General features: G+C 38.7%; 1 long non-coding RNA gene across 3 annotated transcripts in view; it reads left to right on the top strand.

Annotated features, from left to right (window-relative positions):
* The first annotated feature begins 13,457 nt into the window (after positions 1-13,457).
* Positions 13,458-20,732, top strand: part of LOC139703216 (uncharacterized) — a 107,952-nt gene continuing 100,677 nt past the window's right edge. The window contains exons 1-5 of one of the 3 annotated variants that reach the window (XR_011705594.1): positions 13,458-13,639; positions 14,447-14,694; positions 14,822-14,924; positions 18,000-18,088; positions 19,415-20,711. This is a non-coding gene — a long non-coding RNA (uncharacterized lncRNA). Of the gene's footprint in view, positions 13,640-14,446; positions 14,695-14,821; positions 14,925-17,999; positions 18,089-19,414; positions 20,712-20,732 lie in introns of those variants that run through there. The other 2 variants (XR_011705593.1, XR_011705592.1) reach the window with 2 other exon arrangements.

Genomic DNA, 20,732 nt, shown 5'->3' with positions numbered 1-20,732 from the left:
TGTCTCACAAATAGTAGAGACCAAATTATCACCCAGAGTTTACAAACCCAAGGAGAGGCTATGCTTTTATATGGCCACAAGATCTTTCCCTGTACACAGGGGGAACATAAATTGAAGACACATTCAAGTGGTTTCAAGTTGGTTGGGAGACCCTTCTTATATTTATAACTCAGGAAAGTCTTCCAGGAGAGGATGTTTTCTCTTAGAAAGTCTAATTTCAGACAGTACTTGATGCCCTCTCTGGCTGATACTTTGTCTTTTCAAGCTGCATGAGGCTTAACACCTAGCCCCTCTGGCAGTGTTTGGGCATAAAAATAATGGAGAATAAAAAATATCAGTGGTGCACCTGGGACAACTCACCACCCCTATATCCCCATCTTCTCTGAGTGACAGAGAGTTACTTATGGTCCCCTCACAGTCTGTTTCCTCTTACCTTCCTTATTTGTGAGGTGTGAAACTACCCATGTCATAGGGTTGGTGTGAGGAGTTTATGAAGTAACACATGGAGAGAGCTTAGCACAGAGCTAGGCACATGTAAACACTCAGTCAACATGGGCTACACTTAATAATCTTTTTGTTAGCATTATTCTGGAATTCTGCATGGGACTCTAGCACCAATCAAAGCCAGCTGGGTTCCTCCCCTGAAATCCAATATTGGAAAAGGGCAAATTCTGTGGCCTACAGAACAGGCAGAATATATGACAAGACCAGGGTCTACACTTTCTTCACATCACAGGCGGGACTTTGTGCTTGAACTGACACTTGTGTGTACCAAAATTAGACATTGCGTTGAACCTTGTGATTTACCCCCAGATGCCTTCTTAGGATCACAGCTTCCGAGAATATCGTCCCCACATGGCCCTCATCTGTCAGCCCTTTTCTTTCCAGGAATACCTCAGAGGATGAGAAAACTTTGGCTTAAGACCATGTCCCTTCCTGGGGTGTCCCCAAACTCAATGACTGTTCAATGTGGAGATCTAATGGTCCTCTCCATTTGAGCCCAATTTGGGACAATTCTGAGAGGTCATCCCATGTTCAGGGCTCCCTGTGGAGGTGGCCAAGGAATACCATTGTGACTTTGTTACTGCTTGACTTCTCCCTCTGCTCAGTCTTTCTTCTTCTCCTCCCTATTTATTGGTAATGCTCCCAAGAGCCCCCTTCAATAGCTTTTGGTATGCTAATCTCCAGTTTAGCACCTACTTCCCAAGAGAAATCAACCTGCAACAGATCTCTAATATCAGAAATGCTGAAGTAGGTATGATCTAGTGTCAAACTCAAACTTCTATGCTCAGACTTCAAAAAGGGGCCATCTGAGATTCACTGTAGCTGCTGACATTTCAGAGCTTTTGGGCTGCTGACTATTTCTTTGTAGGCAGCATAGAGAGCAAGTGCCAGAGGACTGTTAGAAATGAGAAATAAACAAGGGATAAAAACATCCACCTTAAGGTAAGCTTTGCCATACTTCGCTGTTCTTTTGGCATGACTCACCTGCCCCTAACTCTGACATGGGACATGGGGAGAGCCAAATCTTACCTTGCCCAGTCAACTCAGTTGGAACTTTAATTAGGATTTTGTTCAAATCCCACAGGGCCTCCAAATTTCTCTATTTAAAAAAAATCATGAATGTATTAGGATTTTGGTCCACTAGTTCATCTGACTCTGATCAGAAGGGAGTTTAAACATGGATCCTGTTTAGTGACAATCTCAAGTCCAACTAACATCAAATATGTATCACCTACATTCTTAAAGCTCTGGTGGAATGAGATGAACATCATTACCCTAGGTACATATATAAATGCACATATGGTGTGACTCTACATCATGTACAACCAGAGGAAGGAAAAATTATGCTCCACTTGTATACAATAAATTGAAATGCATTCTGTTGTCATGTATAAGTAAATAGAACAAATAAAAAATGAAAAAAATCTGTAAAACAAAAACAAATCCATCCAATATACTTAAAAATGTGGACAGAAGCATTATCTGTTAGAAAATATATGTGAGTTATCATCATGAGGTAGAAGCTCTTCAATGTGAACTTTTAAATTCACTGGTTTGAATGCTATATATAGTCTCAGTGTATCAACTCCAAGACTCTAATCTGTGCCCTTCTGGCACCTTGTGATAAGAAAGAAAAATTATATTTTAATTTTCTGTGTATTTCTTCTATTGCTAAAATAATCTTCAGTCTGTGACATTGGATTTTGGAAAATTATGATGAAAATAGTAAAAGTAATGTATATATTATTAGCATTATTTATTTTCATACAACATCATTAATATCCCTGGAGTATCCAAACCTTTTTATTTCTCATCTGTTTTATTCCTGCCACAAATAAAAATTCCATGCCCTGGAAGGCTTTGATTCCACAGCACTGAAGTTTCAGAAAAAAAATTATGGAAAATGAAAAACAAAAAACTGATAATAAAGTATTCTTAAATCTGTATTCTCAAATCTCATCTCAAGATCAGAAACAAGAGTACCAACTAGTGAAAGATAATGTGGGTATTGGCAAGTTCTTGACCACCTGGGATTCAAGCTGGATTTTTGGGGGGAGGGGGGTTTGGCGTGGGGGGGGGGGCAAAACTTTTACCTTCTATGTATTGATGTGTTGATAGTTCAGTTCATTTGAGATCCACAGAGGACTGGTGGTGTAGTTCAGTGGTGGAAAACTTGTCCAGCATGTATGAGGCCCTAAGTTTGATTTTCAGTTCTGAAAAAGGAAAGAAATTTAAAGAAAATGAGTGACATAAATTTTCCTAAAAGGTACAGTGGTCGTCTCACCTTTGTAAATTCATTGTCTCCAGAGGGCTCAACAATATGGAAGTTAGTACATAAGTTTGGTATTGATAATAATTCAGGGCATTCCCTTCTAAGTAACTTTAGTCATATCACTGAGTTTTAATTTCTAAGTCAAATTGGTTTATACTGCACTGGGAATGCAGAAATGAATGAGCTGGTCCATATTCTCAAAGAGTTCAGTTAATGGTGGCAACTGTAACACACACTGTGGTGAAGATTTCCTGGCTAACACAGGACCTCCTGCAGAGAGCTTGGGGAGAAGGGAGCATGGCTGCTCGCCCCCTGCATGACCTGGCAGCTGCAGCGGCCTGTCAGACCCAGATCCCCTGAGCCGCTGGGTCTCCCGGCCCAATCCCGTCCTCCCAGGCGAAGTCGCAGCCCAGGACTTGGCGCCCTTGGGTGTCCAGGCGAGGCAAGGTGAGGTGTGTGACACGGAGGAGAGGGTTAGGGTTAGGGTTAGGAGAGCGGCGGCTGCAGGAACACAGCGGGCGGGCAGGGGCTTCCAGGAGGCCAGGGGACCCCAGAGCTCGGCCACCATTAGACAGCGGAGCCCACAGGTCAGGGCCCAGGGCCACTTCCTGAGACCATAATCCTCCTACACTGGGTGGACAGAGCCCAACCATCCTGGAAAGTGCGCGAAGCCCCCCATGAGGGCCGGGCGAGTGGTCAGCGGCCCCCTGGGAGGACCCTTAGGGGTCCACTGGGGAGCGTCAGTGGTCCATGGGGGGAGCCGTTATCGTCCCATGGGGGGACAGTTAGTGTCCCATGGAGAGAACTGTTAGCGGCCCGTGGGGGGACACTTAGCAGTCCATTGGGGAAGGGGACAGTTAGCCTTCCATGGGGGAAACCATTAGTGGTCCATGCGGGGACAGTTAGTTGTCCATGGGAGCAATCATTAGCCGTCCATGGAGGCACAGTTAGCGTCCCATGGGGGAAACCGTTAGCAGTCCATTGGGAGGACACTTAGTGGTTCAGGAGTCCATGGGGGAACAGTTAGCGTCCCATGGGAGGAACCATTAGCTCTATAAGGGAAACCGTCAACCTCCCACGGGAAGACGGTTGGTTAGCTGCCCTTGGGGGGAACGGTCAGTGGTCCATGGAGAGAACAGTTACAGGTCCACAGAGAGAACGGTTAGCTGTCCAGGGGGGGAAGGGTCAGCGGCCCTGCCCTCCAGCTGTTGGTGTCAGAGAAAGGGCAGAGAGACACACCACATGTGACCAATTGGAAGTGCCCTCCACCCTGGCCGTTTGTAGAAGGTCTGTGTATTTACTATGAAAAAGCTGCTCTCAACTTTCCCCCACCTGTTGACACTTCTGCTGCATCTGGACATTGTAAATGTAGAGAGGTTGCTAAGGCATCATAGAATCAGAAAATGACACATCTTGTAAATGCCCATTTGTTTGAAAAGAATCAGAATTGTATCCTGGAAGTGCATGAAATGGAGTTGTTAGACCTCTAGGAGCCACACTTGTCCATGCTTGTTCAGTGGGTTAGAGGACATGGGGAAGACTCCCACTGTGAGGAGGAGGAGGCCCTGTGCCAGGCTGCTTATATGTAAACACATTTTTTCCTATTACAGCCTTTGTTTTTTGTGTGCATTTTATTCCTTGTCAGACCCAGATCCTGTGAGATTTTTTGGGGGACAATAGCCAGACCCCCTGTTTAGCACTATATATCATTGTGTACTGGTTCTTCAGAGTGCCATGCCAGTGTCCTTAAAATGAGGCAAAAGTAACCATTATTCTATGTGTTTGTCTAACTTTGCTGTGTATGTAGTGTATAAAAGGACAAATAAGTCCTAATCTACATCTAGTCTTTCTAGATGTTAAAGAGATTGCTAGTGTATGTTAAAAGTAGAATTAGTAAACAAATTTTATAAGTGTTGTTGAAATTCCTAGGAAGGATTGTCTTCTGAAAATGTAAGTGCTATAGCCCACTGGGTCAGTGAAGCGCCAGACATTTTCTAATTACAACTATTGTTATATGTGTAAAGTTTAGTCAAGATTAACATGTACATAGTGGACAAACTGAGTCCTTACTTGAAACATCTAGTCTATCAAGATGTTTACAAGTGCCTGATGTATATTAAATGTAGAGGTAGTAAAATATCACTTTGTAAATACATTTTTGCTAAAATTTATATAAAATATTGTTTTTTGTGAATGAAATTCTCAAACCATCTCTATGAGCAGCATAGTACTAACCGTACTTGTTCAGTGATGGGGAGGAGGTGGGAGGGAAGCAATTGCAAAAGGTAATTTGTTAGTGTGTTCATACTTGAACATCCTCAGACATTATTTTTCTGTGTTTTGTGCATTTGCTTTTTGCTGTGTATGTAGTGTGTATAATGGACAAATGAGTCCCAATGTAGATGTTAAAAAGATTGCCAGGATATGATCAGGTAGTTAGAAAAATTAGCAATTTTGTACATTTTGTGTTGAAATTCATAGGAAAGCTTACCCTCTATAAATGACTTCTGGGTATGAATTTGTTTAACCACCTCTAAGCATAACATATGCTTATACTTGTCCACTGGACTGAAAGTAGTGAGAAGAAAGTGAAGAGGGGAAGGTTCAAAGACAAAATGGTCATATTAGAAGATACCTCAGATTATAACCATTGCTATGTGTGCAATTTTATTTACCAGTGCTGTGTGCACTGGTAAATAAAATTGCATATTCTTATGTGGAATATCTAGTCCTTCTATATACTTTGAAATGTTTGCTATATTTAAAAGTAGAAGTAGTAGAGTAAAACTTTTTGTAAATAGCTTTTAAAAATAGATTGAAAATACTGTGTTTGGAATTGTTGAACTACCTCTGAACAGAAAAAAAAGTAAGCACAGAAGTAGACATTGAATGTCCATTTTAAATAGAAACCTCCCACTTTTACCCATAGACTTTACACGACATTACAAATCTTTGGTAGTTACTTAGGGAGAGGAGAGAACCTTTATGATCATCTCCAACTTATAGTCTTTGCAGGTGCATAGAACTCACAAATTTGTGTCCAGGATCTATTTCTTATTTACTGAGTCCAAGAATGACTTGACTGATCTGGTATCACATTGTCATGTGTAAAAGGTAATAAAGGAAAAATGATAAAGAAAATATTACTAACAATATTTAATATTCTTTGACTATTTATTATGTGCCAGATCCTGTTCTAAAGTTTTGCAGGTATTCTAATTTCTTATCATCATGCTATGAGAGAGTTGCTAATATTATTCTAAGTTCATAGATAGGAAAAATGAGTAAAAGAAAAGTTAAGTAAGTTATACAAGATTAAGATCATTTCCAGCAAGTTAAGTAGCCACTCCAAGGCTAGAAGCAAAAGGCTTTAATTCTTTTTAATGCTATGTAGCAACTAGTATTGGCTGATATATCTAACTTAAAGGCTTATAAAGAGGCTCAACTGAGATAAATGTGAATACTTTGTAAACTATAAACTTTGTAAACATGTACATACACATTTTAATTGTGTGGACTGGGTAGTTTAATAACAGTTAACATTTGCATATAATTGATAAATGTGTATCACATATAATTTAGTAATAGAGTATGCCAACTAGCATTTTAATGTTTAGAATACCAAAGGAACTTGTTGAGGCTGGGGTTGTGGCTCAGTGGCAGAGCACTTGCCTACCATGTGTTAAGGCACTGGGTTCAATTCTTAGCACCACATATAAATGAATTTAAAAAGGTCCATTGACAAAAAAATAAAAAGTGAATTTAAAAAAGGAACTTGTGGGAACTAAATTTGAAAGATAGAATAACTAAATTAATATAAATAGCCAACTACTTTCTATAATTCTCTTTGCCAAGGAGCAGACTTTAGAATGAGGTTTATCTAAAATACATTCAAACTTCACTTCTTCTTTTCAAATCCCACTGAAATATGACAGTAAGGACATATATAAGGAAATGCATCTATAACAGAACTAAAAAGGGGGGATGTATGTCCAGGGTTAGGAACAGAGATCCTGACAAAAACCTGAAAGACTGAAAGATAAGTGGTAATTTGGACATATGAAATAGTGGTGGATGCCCCACATGATAACACAGAAGAAAGCAGAAGGGGAAGAGGCAGCTGAGCAACCTCTGAAAGTGGAAGAATTCTGAGCTAGAAGTTATCAGGCATGCAGAATGTGAGGGGGGAATGAGATGAAGCTCAGAATAAATAATGAAATAGTATCTCACAAGTAGCTGTAGGAGGTATGCCACCCCACATCCTCATGAAGAGAGACTGCCTCTACTTCCAAACAGGAAAATTACTTGATAAAGGAATGGTCTGGAGTCCTATAGTGGTTATTGATATGTCCTAGTAATGGCTTCCTTGTTTTGAAAATAGGGAAGATGTTCAACCTGCCTATCTTATTTCTGTATTTTCATGCTCAAAAATAAAACTCCCCAGTGGATGATATACTTCCTCTCTCAGAGAAAGAGTCTGACACAGCACCAGAACAAATCAATACTAACTACTTTTTCAAAAAACCAACTTGTACCCACATTTCTAAGTTGAAATGTACAATCTAGAATTATATGACATTTGATGAAATAAAATAGAAGAGCCCAATATAGTAGTTTTTTTTTTAAAAAAAAGATCCCAGAAGGGGAAAAAAGATAAATCACGATATAGAAGATAAGTTTAAAATACATCTATTTAAAATTCCAAGAGTTATGGCTAATTGTTTTGCTTCAGGTTCATCTTCCTCCTGCTGCCCTTGTAGGCTGGGAAGAATGGTTTGAGTTCTCTTCTCTGCACTGACCTCTCCTTCCCATCATCTGGGGTTGCATATTATGTAGGCCTGCACCTATGACTTCCTTTCCTTTTTGACTTTTACCTCACAGGCCTAAAGCAGAATCATAGTTTATGATTATGAATTTGTTGAACTTAATGGTCACTGTAAGGATGGTCACTCAAGCAAAGATGTTTTCTTTTAGACCCATGGATTCTTCTCCATACCCTTTCCCTAAGAGATTCTGTTATCATCCTTAAAGCTTTATTGGTAATCTAAGCTTGACTACCTCACCCCCCTTTTTAGGGTCCTATTTAAGCCTCTCCTACCAAAAGACAAAGGATTCGGATCTCTATCAGGGTCTTCCTCAGGACCCTTGAGTGTGATATAAGTTGGTAAACTATGGCTTGGAGGCCTACAGTTGTATTGGAATAAGGTCAAATTCACTTCTCTACCCAATGTTGTACAGAGTGGATAATTGTGATGAGACTGTATGTTTCATAGACCCCGAAATATTTACTCTCTGGCACCTTAAGAAAAAGTTTACTGACACCAAAGTAAATTAAAATGAGAAGTGTCTGAGGTAAACTAAAATGTCTATTGGAGCACTTATAACACATATAACACATTTTTTGTTTTTACTTTGATAGGGCTCTTGTTGTTTGATTCCAAAGAAGTGACTTCAGAAAATGAACGCAAACTTTGAAGGAACACGTGGTAAGCAGTACCCTTGAAGGCATCTTTTGATTTCTGGTAGGTGCTACCTGCTTCTTTAATACAGTCTTGAGATGATCCATATGAGGGTTTCTCCAAATGTGGTCACCAAACTATCACCTTGTTCAAATGCAAGTTCTCTGGGCTTGGCATGTAACCCAGTGGTAAAGCACTTTCTTAGCATGTGCAAGGCCCTGTGTTCAATACCCAGCACTACAAAAATGCACATTCTCAGATCCCATCCAGGACCTACTAAATCAGAAACACTGGTGGTGAGGCCAGTAGTCTGTGTTTTAATAAACCCTCTGGTGATTCTGAAAGATGTGAACATCTGAGCACCACAGTTACATGTTAAACAGTTTTGTAGACTTTACAGAGCTGCACAATCTGTTATATGTTGAATCAGCTTTGATAATACAGAAGGAAGAAAGAGAAAGGCAATTGAACTAGAATACCTGTTCCCTTCTGGCATCCAGGAAGCTAAATTAAAAGGGATGTCCAGTATACTGTTGCCAAGCATGCAGAACTAGATTCCTGGGCTCCAGACTGCATCTAGGATGGAATGTTAAGCACGGGAAAAGTGACTCTAGCAAAGAAGATACCTACCCATAAACTATCTTCAGTGACTTTTGTACTTTAGCTGAACAGTGACAGACTTGCCAATAACCTTTGACCCTTGGGTTCAACTATAAGATACTATGATAATGATTATTTCCCATTTTGTGAAGAAACCAAAAAAAAAAAAAAATAGAAATTAAGCTACAACATTAAGTTAACTTAGAAAACCCACCTACCAAGTGGCAGATGCAGGGTATGACCTCAGACCTGTCTGTCACTTGATGTTGTGCTCCTTCTGTTACCAAATGTGCTTTCCCAGAATGGGAGTAATGAAAGGTTCCCCAAGAACTTAACAATGGCACTGGTTAAAGCTGCTTGTGTTGAGCTGCTCTGTATTCACCTGGCTTAGTTTGAACTTCATGAATCTCTTACTGAACACAAACCTATTAGAAAGCTCAGGTTTAGTAAGACACAGAAAGGGAAGTATGCTGCAGGTGGGGTCCATGTATGTAAAATGTATTGCTTATCTTCTTATGGAGAGAATGCCCTGCTAAGTTTCTCATCCTGTGGGATCAATGAGCATGCAACGGTGTGGAAAATTATTTCATACCACTATAGCATTAATGTGTTCATTTGGATCATAGATTTTTTTTAAAGAGAGAGAGAGATAATTTTTTAATATTTATTTTTCAGTTTTCGGTGGACACAGCATCTTTATTTTATATTTTATGTGGTGCTGAGGATCTAACCCAGTGCCCCGCACATGCCAGGCGAGCCATACGCATTACCACTTGAGCCACATCCCCAGCCCTGGATCATAGATTTTTAAGGAGCATTCCCAGTTCACCAGGAGAGTGTTGGTCAGAATCAATGCACGGGTGGGGAGTGTGAAGTTTGGCAAAACATTTTTAAAAATTCTGTGTTTCTGTTGCTTTTCTAAAACAAATTACAGAAATTATCCCCTGACAGAATCTTCTTGGGGGATATGCAAAAAGTCCATTATAAAAGTATGTAGCTAGCAAGAATTTTAAAAAATTGCAGAAGCACTATAATGGATTATAAACTCCTAGAATATTCTATAGGCTCTGCCTGGAGACTTTTCAAATCTCAGTGTATAGCACAGTACCTTGAATGTAGAAGGTACTCAGAATATGTTCATAGAGTGAAAGACTAATAAATTTGTCAAGAAACACTATCACAGTTATGCTGGAAAGAGGGAAAGAGGTTTCTAAGTACAGAAAAATCTATTTACAAGATCATTTTAACACATGTTAAGGTCCTAAACTACCATGAGGATATTAATAAATGGGTAAGCTACAGACAAAAAATCCTCACAGATATTTGATTTTTGCATAATAAATTAAGAATAGAATGTTATCAAAAGGAATATGTAAAGGAAACAGAATATTCTTAAAAATTAAGAATAGAATTAATTAAATAAACTTGAAAAAAGAGAAAATACAGAAGAAAATTAAGAGATGGAACATAACATCTAGGAAGTTGAATATCTATCTAATCAGAGTTTCAGAAGAAGGAAGAAGAAAACAGAGGGAAGAAAAAAGAGATAATACAAGAAAAATTCATATAATTTCACAAAATCATATCTCCAATATTAAAGAGCCCAGTAAATGTCCAGAAGAATAAGCACAGCAAAACCCACACTCAGACACATAACTAAAATTTCAGAATAATAATGATAAAAGCATCATCTTAAAATCTTCTAGAGGATGGGAGAGCAGTGAGGAATGGGAAAAGAACCATAATCATGCAAAACATTGTAAACACTAGTTGCCAAAAAATAATGGGGCAATGTCTCAAAGTCCTGAAGGAACATTTTTTTCAGCATAGTTCCATACTCAGGAAAGTTATTTACTGAGCAAAATAGTTTTCAGACAAGCAGGGACTAAAGAGATTTAATAACAGCCCACACTTCTGAAAAAAATAAATTTATTTGAGAATGTGGTTTAGCAAAACCAAAAATAGAATGAATTCAAGAATAAAAAAATGAAGAGAATTTGAGGGATAAGAAACCCTGAAATGAAAAGAAATTTCAAGATGACAATTCTATAACAAGTCTGTAAGGCAAAAGGTCAACATTAAATACAGACACTGGGGACTCTGTGAAGAATTTCCTTGATCATTTGGACTCATTTTGACAAAATGTATGACTTACAAATGGATGATCTTGGTGATTAGATGAAAACATATGCTTCATTTGTCAACAGGGAAAAAATGATAGGCAGTTAAAAAGCCCAGAATGGAAAAAGTGATCAAAAAGAACATAGTTGGGCTGGGGATGTGGCTCAAGCGGTAGGGCGCTCGCCTGGCATGCAGGGCGGGGGGGGGGGCACTGGGTTTGATCCTTAGCACCACATACAAATAAAATAAAATAAAGATGTTTTGTCTACTGAAAACTAAAAAATTAATATTAAAAAATTCTCTCTCTCTCTCTCTTAAAAAAGAACACAGTCAAAGTAAGAAAAAAAGAAAATGTGATGTAATTTCATAAAGTGATGTAAAGGAGGAAACAAGGAAAGAAGATTTGAGGGTTTTCAGAGGGGAATGGGGAAGTGTGACATAGTGTTCTAACAAGGGCTAGTATATTTTCTTTTACATACAATATTAGGAACTAATGTCCACTAGATAGAATTACACTATCATTAACTATATTTCATAGAAAGTGAGTTTTTCAAAGATGCAGCATATAATAAAATACATTTAACACTAAATCCATTTTGAATATAATTTAAGTCTTTGGTAGTACAGAAGAAATGCTAAGATCATGCATTGATCATAGGTGATGATTGTGAATGTCTTGTCCTAATGAGGCATGGAAGTATTGGGTAATTTATCTGGAGGATAAAAAGCAGAAAATAGAGGTCTTCATTTTATGGCATGCATGTGCACACACAAACATGGATACTAAGAAACAGTATTTGAGACTATCAGTTTTTTCAGCAATAACAAGAACTCTGAATGCTTACATATGCTCTTCATGGGCACTATAGAGGAAGAAATTGCACTCTAGAATATTCAACTCATGAATTCATCAGTTGCAAGAAGAATGGAAACTGTTTTAATTTATCTAATTACAACCCTGCCAATTCTCTACCCCAATCACCTTACTCAGCTGCTTTCAGGTAGCATAGAATTTTGTCTCAAAGTATATCATGCAGAGCCTTGAAATGACATTCAATGACCTCAGGGTCCCAGATTTTTGGAGGAGGGTGAATATTTCTAACACACCCATGTCCCTTATCTCATTCTTAACAACAGTAGCTTCTCTTTTATCTTCTTTCTCTGTTATACTTCCAGGTCAGTTTGCATATGAAGAAATAGTTTGATTCTGCTGGAAATTATTGCCCCCAAATAACTACAGCCATCCCTCCACATCTGCAGGTTCCACATCAGCAGATTCAACCAATCAAGGATCCAAAACACTGAGGAAAAAAATTGCATCTATATTGAACATGTATGAACTTTTTTCCTTGTCATTATTCCCTAAACAATACAGATAACAACTATTTACATATAATTTACATTGTATTGGGATTATAAGTAATCAAGAGATGATTTGTGGAAGTGCATAGGTTCTATGCAAATACTATGCTGTTTTATATAAAGGACTTAAGCATCTGTATTTTGGTATCCTCGGGGGTGTTCTGAAACCAATCCCCCACAGATAACAAGGGAGAACTGTATTAGATCCTGAGTTATTAGATTTTGATTCTATCTCCCATACTGAAATATACAGCATATGTATTGACTTTAGAGCAATATTTTTATCTCTGGTACTGTGACTCACATGGAAACTGGTGATTTTGGAATCATTCAGTTCCATAAATATTCAGCCATGGACAGCACCCTTCCATACCTGGTACTATTCAGGATTACTTTTCCTCGTCCATTTGGATCTTCTTCTTGAATTCCTCTATAGCATATTCCACCTTTGGCCTCATACATTGGCCTCAGGACTCAAGATTCCCTTGTGTCACAGATGCAGTGATGCACACCTGTAATGCCAGCAGCTCTGGAGACTGAGGCAGGAGGATTGCGAATTCAAAGCCAGCCTCAGCAACTTAGTGAGATGTTAAGCAACTCAGTGAGCCCTGTCTCTAAATAAAATACAAAATAGGGCTGGGGATGTGGCTCAGTGGTCGAGTGCCCCTGAGTTCAATCCCTGGTACCAAAAAAATTTTTTCTTGCTATTGACATCCCATTGAGTAGCTCTAAATCGATACCATCCAAATTTCTATTATGTCTGCCACACAGCTTGTCAATTATTCAGGTTGGGGATTCCCTTACCAACCACAGACCAAGCTTTGTCCAAATCAACCTCTTAAACAAGGGGGCAGACCACAAACCTGAGTTTCCACTTAAAATTCATTTTGTGTTAGGTATGTGAAAAGAACCAGAGCAAGGTCACATGGATGAGCCTGGACTTTGGGGAGACTTGCCTGCTGATCATCCTTGAGGAACCATGAGTACACCCACACATTATTGCATTCCCTAAAAGGCAAACTCTGCCCTACTTATTCTATGACTCACTCAGTGCCTGTTCCCTCTTGGAGTTAATCCAAGGAAAAGAGTCCTCTCAGCAAAACAAAGTTTGCCTGCTTCCTTGTGTGTGGCCTGCTTATTTCATTTTTTTGGAGCTTTGCTTTAGAAGCACAGAGTGGCCTGAGGGCCCTTTTTCTCCACTTTAGTTTGTGTGTCTTCTTAAAATTGTATCTTGGCTGGAACTACTCTTTTTCCCTTGGTGGTTTTATAACTCACAAGGTGAACCATGATATCCTGAAAGATCAACAGGAATACCCTCAGGGTAAGTAAAGCAAGTATCAGATATAATAAACATGCTTCCCAGCTCTGGAACAGGAGCCTCAGGAAGGAAGGACAAGTATTTTATCTTGGTTGTGAGCAAATGGGAGCAAGAGGGACAGAAGTATTAACACTTCAGGGCAACCTCAGGGCAAAGTTTATACCCAATAGATATTTGAGGGGAGGTATGTATCTTTGAAAAATGTCCTGGATTTGGGAATGAGATGACAAGGAGTGTATGTCCTTATACCTCTGAATGTTCCACTACTCTAACCCTATACTAGTTCCATGCTAAATTCTAAATATTTGGATTTTACAGGTCTTTGCAGTCTGAGGCAAAAGGCGTAAAGTGCTAAATTTTATTGGAAAAGGGCAAATCCAAGAAAACAGGAGTGAAAGGAAAGGTTTACCAAAGTAGAAGAGGCAGGAGAAAAATATTAGAGGATATGCTTTTAAGCTAGCTATTTTTTTGCAACAAATATAGGCATTTGCCCGGGCTTATGAGACAACTTCAGAAAAGTGGTATGAACTCTTATGTCTCAGAATAGTCCATCACGGCTGAAGAAAGAAGGATTTATCCTCTGGCTCCCATCTGTCCACTATCTTTCATTAGTCAAGTTTGCTTTATAGGGTATTAATTTTCTGTAGTGGATGATGTAGTGTGCTGGACCTAGGCACTTATTCCTCAAGTTGCCAGGAATGTTGGATGTTGATGGTTCAAATGATCCTTCTCAGGGAATTGTACTGGGCCAGGGTTACCAATTTTTTTTTTTTGTAAAGGATCATATATTCACTATTTTATAATTTGCAGGCAATTCAGTTTCTGTCACAGTTACTCAAGTCTACTATTGTAGCATGAAAGCAACCAGAGGCGATACATAATTGAATAAGCGAGCTTGTGTTCCAATAAAATTTTATTTACAAGAAGAGGGGTATGACCCATAGGCTATGCTTTGGCAACTACTGTCCTGGCCTGAAGGGAGCTACTAGGACATCTCTGAGGGGCCATCCAAGTCCCAAGAGTTTCCTGTGGGACTTCTTCTGGCTGAAGTCTTTATGGTGAGTATATTAAAGTTCAAATTTTTTTCTATGCCCAATCTTGCAATCAGGCTTCCCTTGCTCCCTTATCAGCATTGTTTTGGTGGGGCTTCTCAATAATCTTCCTGTATGTAAATCTCTTTTTCAGAATCTGCTTCCTCAAGAATCCAACCTAAGACACAGGAATTATTCTTATCAGCTGTTGGGAAAGCCAGAACTCTTCAGATCCATCCCATTCAGGGCACAAATGGGTTGGTCTTTCTTTACTAGCTAATCTCTAACAGTGATCAAGCAGCAGCAGCAGTGAATTAACCTGGGTCCATGATTGCAGAGACAAGGCAAGCCACTGAAAACAAGAAAAGAGCAAAACTTTGGCAGGGCATATAAGCTGAGCCTGGTATATAGAATTTCATGGGGGCGGGCGATGTACAGATAGATCTCACTCTTCCCCTTTGCTTACCACTCTCTTTCCTTTTTTAAACTTTACCATTTTCCCTTCTTCTCTTATCTTCCCTTTCCTTTACCATTCCTCCCCCTCTCTTCCTTTCCTTTCCTCTCATCTCCTAGCAATATTATGGTTTAAATATTAAGAGTCCTGAGGGGAAAAGGGATAAATTTGGAGGAAATTAAAATTAAGTACAGCCTTCAATGATAAGTGAAAGAGGTACTTTTGGCTCCATTATTTATTAGCTGTCTGACTTTATGAGGGTCAGTAACCTCAACTATAATGGAGACAGAAATACCTGATTTGCCTGCCTATATTACTGAGCACCGTATCAAATTATAGATTGCATAGTAAAGCACTACACATGGGCATTTCATGTATACAACTGTGCTTGTGTTAAACCTATTAAAAATAAAAGCTCTCCGTGAACCATTCCTTCAACAAGATGTCACTCACTGAAAGCACACCCTTCTTGACCTCACTATTCTATTTCTGATGTGTGCTTGTGTGTCTTTAAAATAGTGAAAAATGAAGTATCAGCAAGTGTCAGGCATCTCACTGAGGTTACTTTAATCCCCTGAGGCTTCTAGCCAAGATTGCTAAATACAGTTGGCCTGTGCAGTCATACAGTGTGATTATCGCTTAATGCTTCTTATGTTTTCCTTGAGTAAAGAACACTAGGAAAATCCCACTCTGAACCCATTGGAAGGTATGGGCCTTCCTAGAAGTGGAAGCAAGTAAAAACTGCTAATTCTGCTCATTATTGTGTATTTTTAGCAGAGTAGTGGAGTTTCTTGGAGATTGCTTTCAGAAATTGCATTTAAATACCCACTTTATTAAAAGTTCATACTGATCCTAACTGTCAAAGGCAATTTCAAGAACTTAACAAAGGAAAAGACCAAGTTTGGAGAGTGAGATGAAGGGCAGTGATATTATCTTGTATGAAACCAAGTACTTTTTTAAAAAAACAAGTTCTAAGATGGTGTTTCTAAAACATGCTTTGATTTTGGTGCTCTATCCCAGCACCAGAGATCTGAAAATTGGAAGAAATGACTGATGTCTTAGTTTAGATTCACCCAGAAGCAGGTTCTGAACACAAATAGTTTAGTTGAGACGTGATTCCAAGAAATACTAGTAGCATAGAGGAGGGAGAGAGAGGGCAAGGGAAGCAGCCAACCAATGATGTGTTAATCAATTAGTGGGGAACTCTGGGAGGCAGTATAGAACGGACCTCAGTTATTCTAACCAAGGGACAAAAGAACTGAGGTATTTATACAACAAACCTCATTAGTCATTGGTAGAGGTCTGATCCCAGTGGGTGTTTATTCTAATCTACTTCCAACCCATAGTGGGCATAGGCAGTGCCATCTTCTATCAGGAGAGAAGTCTTCAAACACAGACATACAGATGCTTGCATTTGATGGTACAGCCAGGATACACCAAAATTAGTTAGGCTTAGAGAAATATGAAGGAGATATCAATAGTATTTGCTAAAACTGAACCAATTTGGCAAACTTGCTATTTTTAAATTTTTACTAGTAAAAATTTAGGCATCATTTTTGGTTGTGGAGCATCCATGGTGGACAGATACTAAGATGGCTCTAAATTATCCCTGCCTTCTAATATTCACATCTTTTTGTGACTCCCTTCACTTGAGTGTGGGAGAGACATGTGACTTTCTTCCAGCAAATACAGTACAAAGGTGATGGGATGTCACTTCCAGGATTAGTCTACATACAATTGTGACTTCCTTCAACAGAGAACTCCCTTCCTTTTTTGCCCCACATTTGTAATTGGTGCATTATAGTTGTATGTATTGATAGGATTCGCTATATATTCATACATGTACACAATATAACAATATAATTTGACCAATGTCACTCCCTAGCACTTTCCCCCTCCCTCCCTGCTTCCCATCCCTTAGTTCCCTTCCTGATTTTTTAAAATATATTTTTTTTAGTTTTAGGTAGATACAATATTGTTATTTTATTTTTATGTGGTGCTAAGGATCGAACCCAGTGCCTCACACGTGCTAGGCGAGTGCTCTACCACTTGAGCCACAACCCCAGCCCAACCCTTCCTGATTTTGATGAAATAAAAGCCACCATATTGCAGAGGCCCACAAGGCAAGGAACGAAGGGTAGGCTCTGGCCAATATTCCCCCAAGGAATTGAATTCTACACAATCACATTCACTTGCATTCAAGAGTCAGATGAGACTATCCTTGGCCAACACCCTTGCCTCATAAGATACCCTGACTTATGGGACCCAGCCAAGTCATGCTGGATTCCTGACTGACAGAAACTGTGAGATAATAAATGTGTGTTGTTATAAGCTGTCATTAGTGCTAGCATTATTACATAGCTATTGATAACTAATATAGAATCCTAGTAGGAGACATCCTTAAAGGGATTGGTTTAAGGACAAAATGAGCCTCTGATGAGCATTAAGAAGTATGAATATAAGGTGAAAAGAACCCAGGTAATGGAACAGGCTGGAGATGAGGTAAAGACAGAGATTCTTTTGAGCAACAGAAAGGGTTTTGAAATATTACTGCCAAGTGCAAAGACATTTTTAAGAGGCTTCATTTAAAATGTTCAATGAGAAGAAAGTTTAATGAGAATGTATGATACACATGTTAGAGCCCACTAGACAATAAAAAAGAAACTTGTTCCCACAACAGTTAGTACCTATGGGGCCTCCACAGATGGTTTTGAGTTGCCCAGATTTTTTACTGTAAGTAGTCTTATGGTTATAATAATGATGAAGATGGGCTGAGAGTTGAAAGCAGTTAATTAAAATCCATATACTTTGTGAAAGACACTGAGAAAGGGGAAGCACAGCACTAAAGGTGAACTCTATGCTTTTTAATCTGTCCCAGGAGACTCATGACAAAACAGAAGATAGAAGACTCACACTGGACACCTGGGACTCAATATCACTGTTGTAAAAGTGTTGTAAAAGAAGATGGTATGATAATTTTATTTTTTTTCATTTGATACATGTGTTAGACAGCTTTCTGTTACTGTAACAAATGCCTGAGAGAATCAATTTATAAGGAAAAAAGTTTCTTGGTTCATGGTTTCAGAGTTTTTAGTCCATGATCACTTGGGACCATTGTTTTTGGGCCCCTAGAAAGACAGGACCTGTGGTGGGGAATGCATTATGGAGCAAGCTGCTCACTTCATGATAGTCAGGAAGCAAAGTGGAAAAAGAAAAGACCATGGTTATGTAATCATTTTTGAAGACATGGCCACAGTGATCTAAAACTTTCCACTAGTCCCCACCTTCTAAAGTTTCTACCATCTTCTACTCATGTGGATTAGGACATGATTAGAAGATTTTGGGAGTACATACCAGATTTAAACTATAGCAATGCCATATGTAGTAAGATAATACACTAAAGGGTGCATCTCTGGACTGCAGGATATTATGTGATGGTCTGGACCACTAGGGAATATTTTTTGTTAAAGCTGATTTTATTTTTCTTTATCCACACAGTCCAGCAGCAATAGGTATTTGTGTGTTGAGAAAGAGGAGATAAAGGGAATTTGCCCATTTGCAATACATATTTCTACATATGATCTGAAGCTTCCCTTTTTTTTTCTTACTGTGACATTTAGTAGTGGTTGGATTTCCTACTCACAGATCTGAGATTTAAACTCCAGAATAGGTGTCATTTTGAAACTATATGAGGGACTTAAGGATTGCTATATGTGGGATATCCATGGTTGGTGCAGGGGTAGGGAGTGGATAGAGAGGAGTTTTTAATTCCAGAACCCAGTATTTTATTCCCACCTCAAAGACTGAGGCTGGAAAAGCTTATTCATAGAATACCTTTAAATTATAGCATTCCTTCTGTATTTGAAAGTGCTGTACTGGGCCTTCTGGAATAATCAAAGAAATTGCTCAAAAAAAAGAGCTTAGCAAGCATTTGAAATACAGAGCTAGCACCATGGAAACACTTTGGGATAGAACAATTGGTGGGGAAATCATCCCCAGAACAATTGATTTTTCAGTGCATTCTGCCTAATAGTTACACCCATCAACTTAAGGGGGAAAATACACACTACCATATAAACCTCTGAATGTGCTTTACAATAGCTACAATTTCAGAGAAATGAAACCTTATTTAAAAGATGGATTCTTAAAGCTGGTGCAATTTTTGAGTAACACTAATAGGCAGGGGAGGAGCTGGCTGCTTTGGTAATAGTGCTATAGCTTTATGTTTTTGTTAAAATGCTGCTCAACAGCCCACATCCTATTTCTTATTCTGTAAAATTCTTGCTGCCCAAGGTGGGGTACAGAGAGAGAAGAGAAACTTGAAAGATTAAACACAGTGATGAAATCACAGAGTGCCCCAGCAAACAGAACCCCCTTCTGACTGTCTCACTGGTGAAAAGTCTTCTTATCCAACATTGTTTTCTAAATTTGAACAATGTACAACTGTCTTTTCAAGGGGAGAAAAGGAACCCAATTTTTATCTTTCCTGCCTTTTATTGCATAATTTAAATATGCAAGGCCCTGATGCTAAGCATGATAGTCATGAGTATGGATTGTTTTTATACAAGTATAAATAAAAAAATAGGTTTACAAATGAAAAATGAGCAAAACTACAAAGTAACAAGCTAGAAATTAATAACATTGATATGACAAATAAGGTGGATGTGACAAAGGCAGACCAGTACTCACAATATAAATATGCAATCATTTATGTGTTCATTTATTCATTCAACACACATTTCATTAGTTGAGTACCTCCTATTTCCGATGGCACTTTTCTAGGAGCTGCAGATATTAGTGAGTTAAACAAAATTTCTTGTCTTCATGTATCTCACATTCTAGTAGGAGACAAGTTGATTGTACATGTCTGTGAGTATACTAATTGAATCATGGGTGAATTGAATGTTATATAAATTATATCTCAATAAATCTATTTTTAAAGGCCCCAAAAAAAACCAAATAAGCAAAATATGTAGTGTATGTGAGATGAAAATAAGTGCTAAAGAGAAAAATCTAGGGAGGAGAAATAAAGAGTTTGGGGAAAAGGGAGTTTCAGTTTGCAATATAGGAAAGGCCTCATGCAGAAGGTGACATTTGAACAAAAACTTGTAGGTGAAGGAGTATTTGGGTATTATTGAATGTAAGAGGGGTGAGTATTCCAGACAGAGGGAACAATGGGTACAAAGGGATTTGAGGCAAGGGTTGATCCTCTTTCTGAGTGATTCTGCTATAAGATTCTTTTGAGTTCAGCAAACTTTTACAACCATATGCCATTTACCAACTGAATTCTTGCATCATATTTCTCTTTCTTAAACTACAGATGGTACCTGATTTACAATGGTTTGACTTTTGATTTTCTGACTTGATGGTACAAAAGTCAAAAGCATTCAATAGAAACCATACTTTGAATTTTGAATTTGGATCTTTTCTCTAGCTAGCGATACGCAATCTGATTCTTTCTCATAATATTGGGCAGTGAGTCAGGCAATCACAAGAGGAAACAGCTGACACTAGTGTGTGCTGTGTTGGGAAGCTGTGGTGGTGGTGAGTAAGGTAGATGTATTAAATAAATTTTCTACTTCATGAGCTTTTTTAATTTATGATGGGTTTA

Source organism: Marmota flaviventris, chromosome X (genome assembly GCF_047511675.1).
Source record: "Marmota flaviventris isolate mMarFla1 chromosome X, mMarFla1.hap1, whole genome shotgun sequence".
In the NCBI taxonomy this organism is placed as follows: Eukaryota; Metazoa; Chordata; class Mammalia; order Rodentia; family Sciuridae; genus Marmota; species Marmota flaviventris.
The sequence above is the reverse complement of the archived record's forward strand: the minus strand, read 5'-3'. Positions and strand labels throughout refer to the sequence as shown.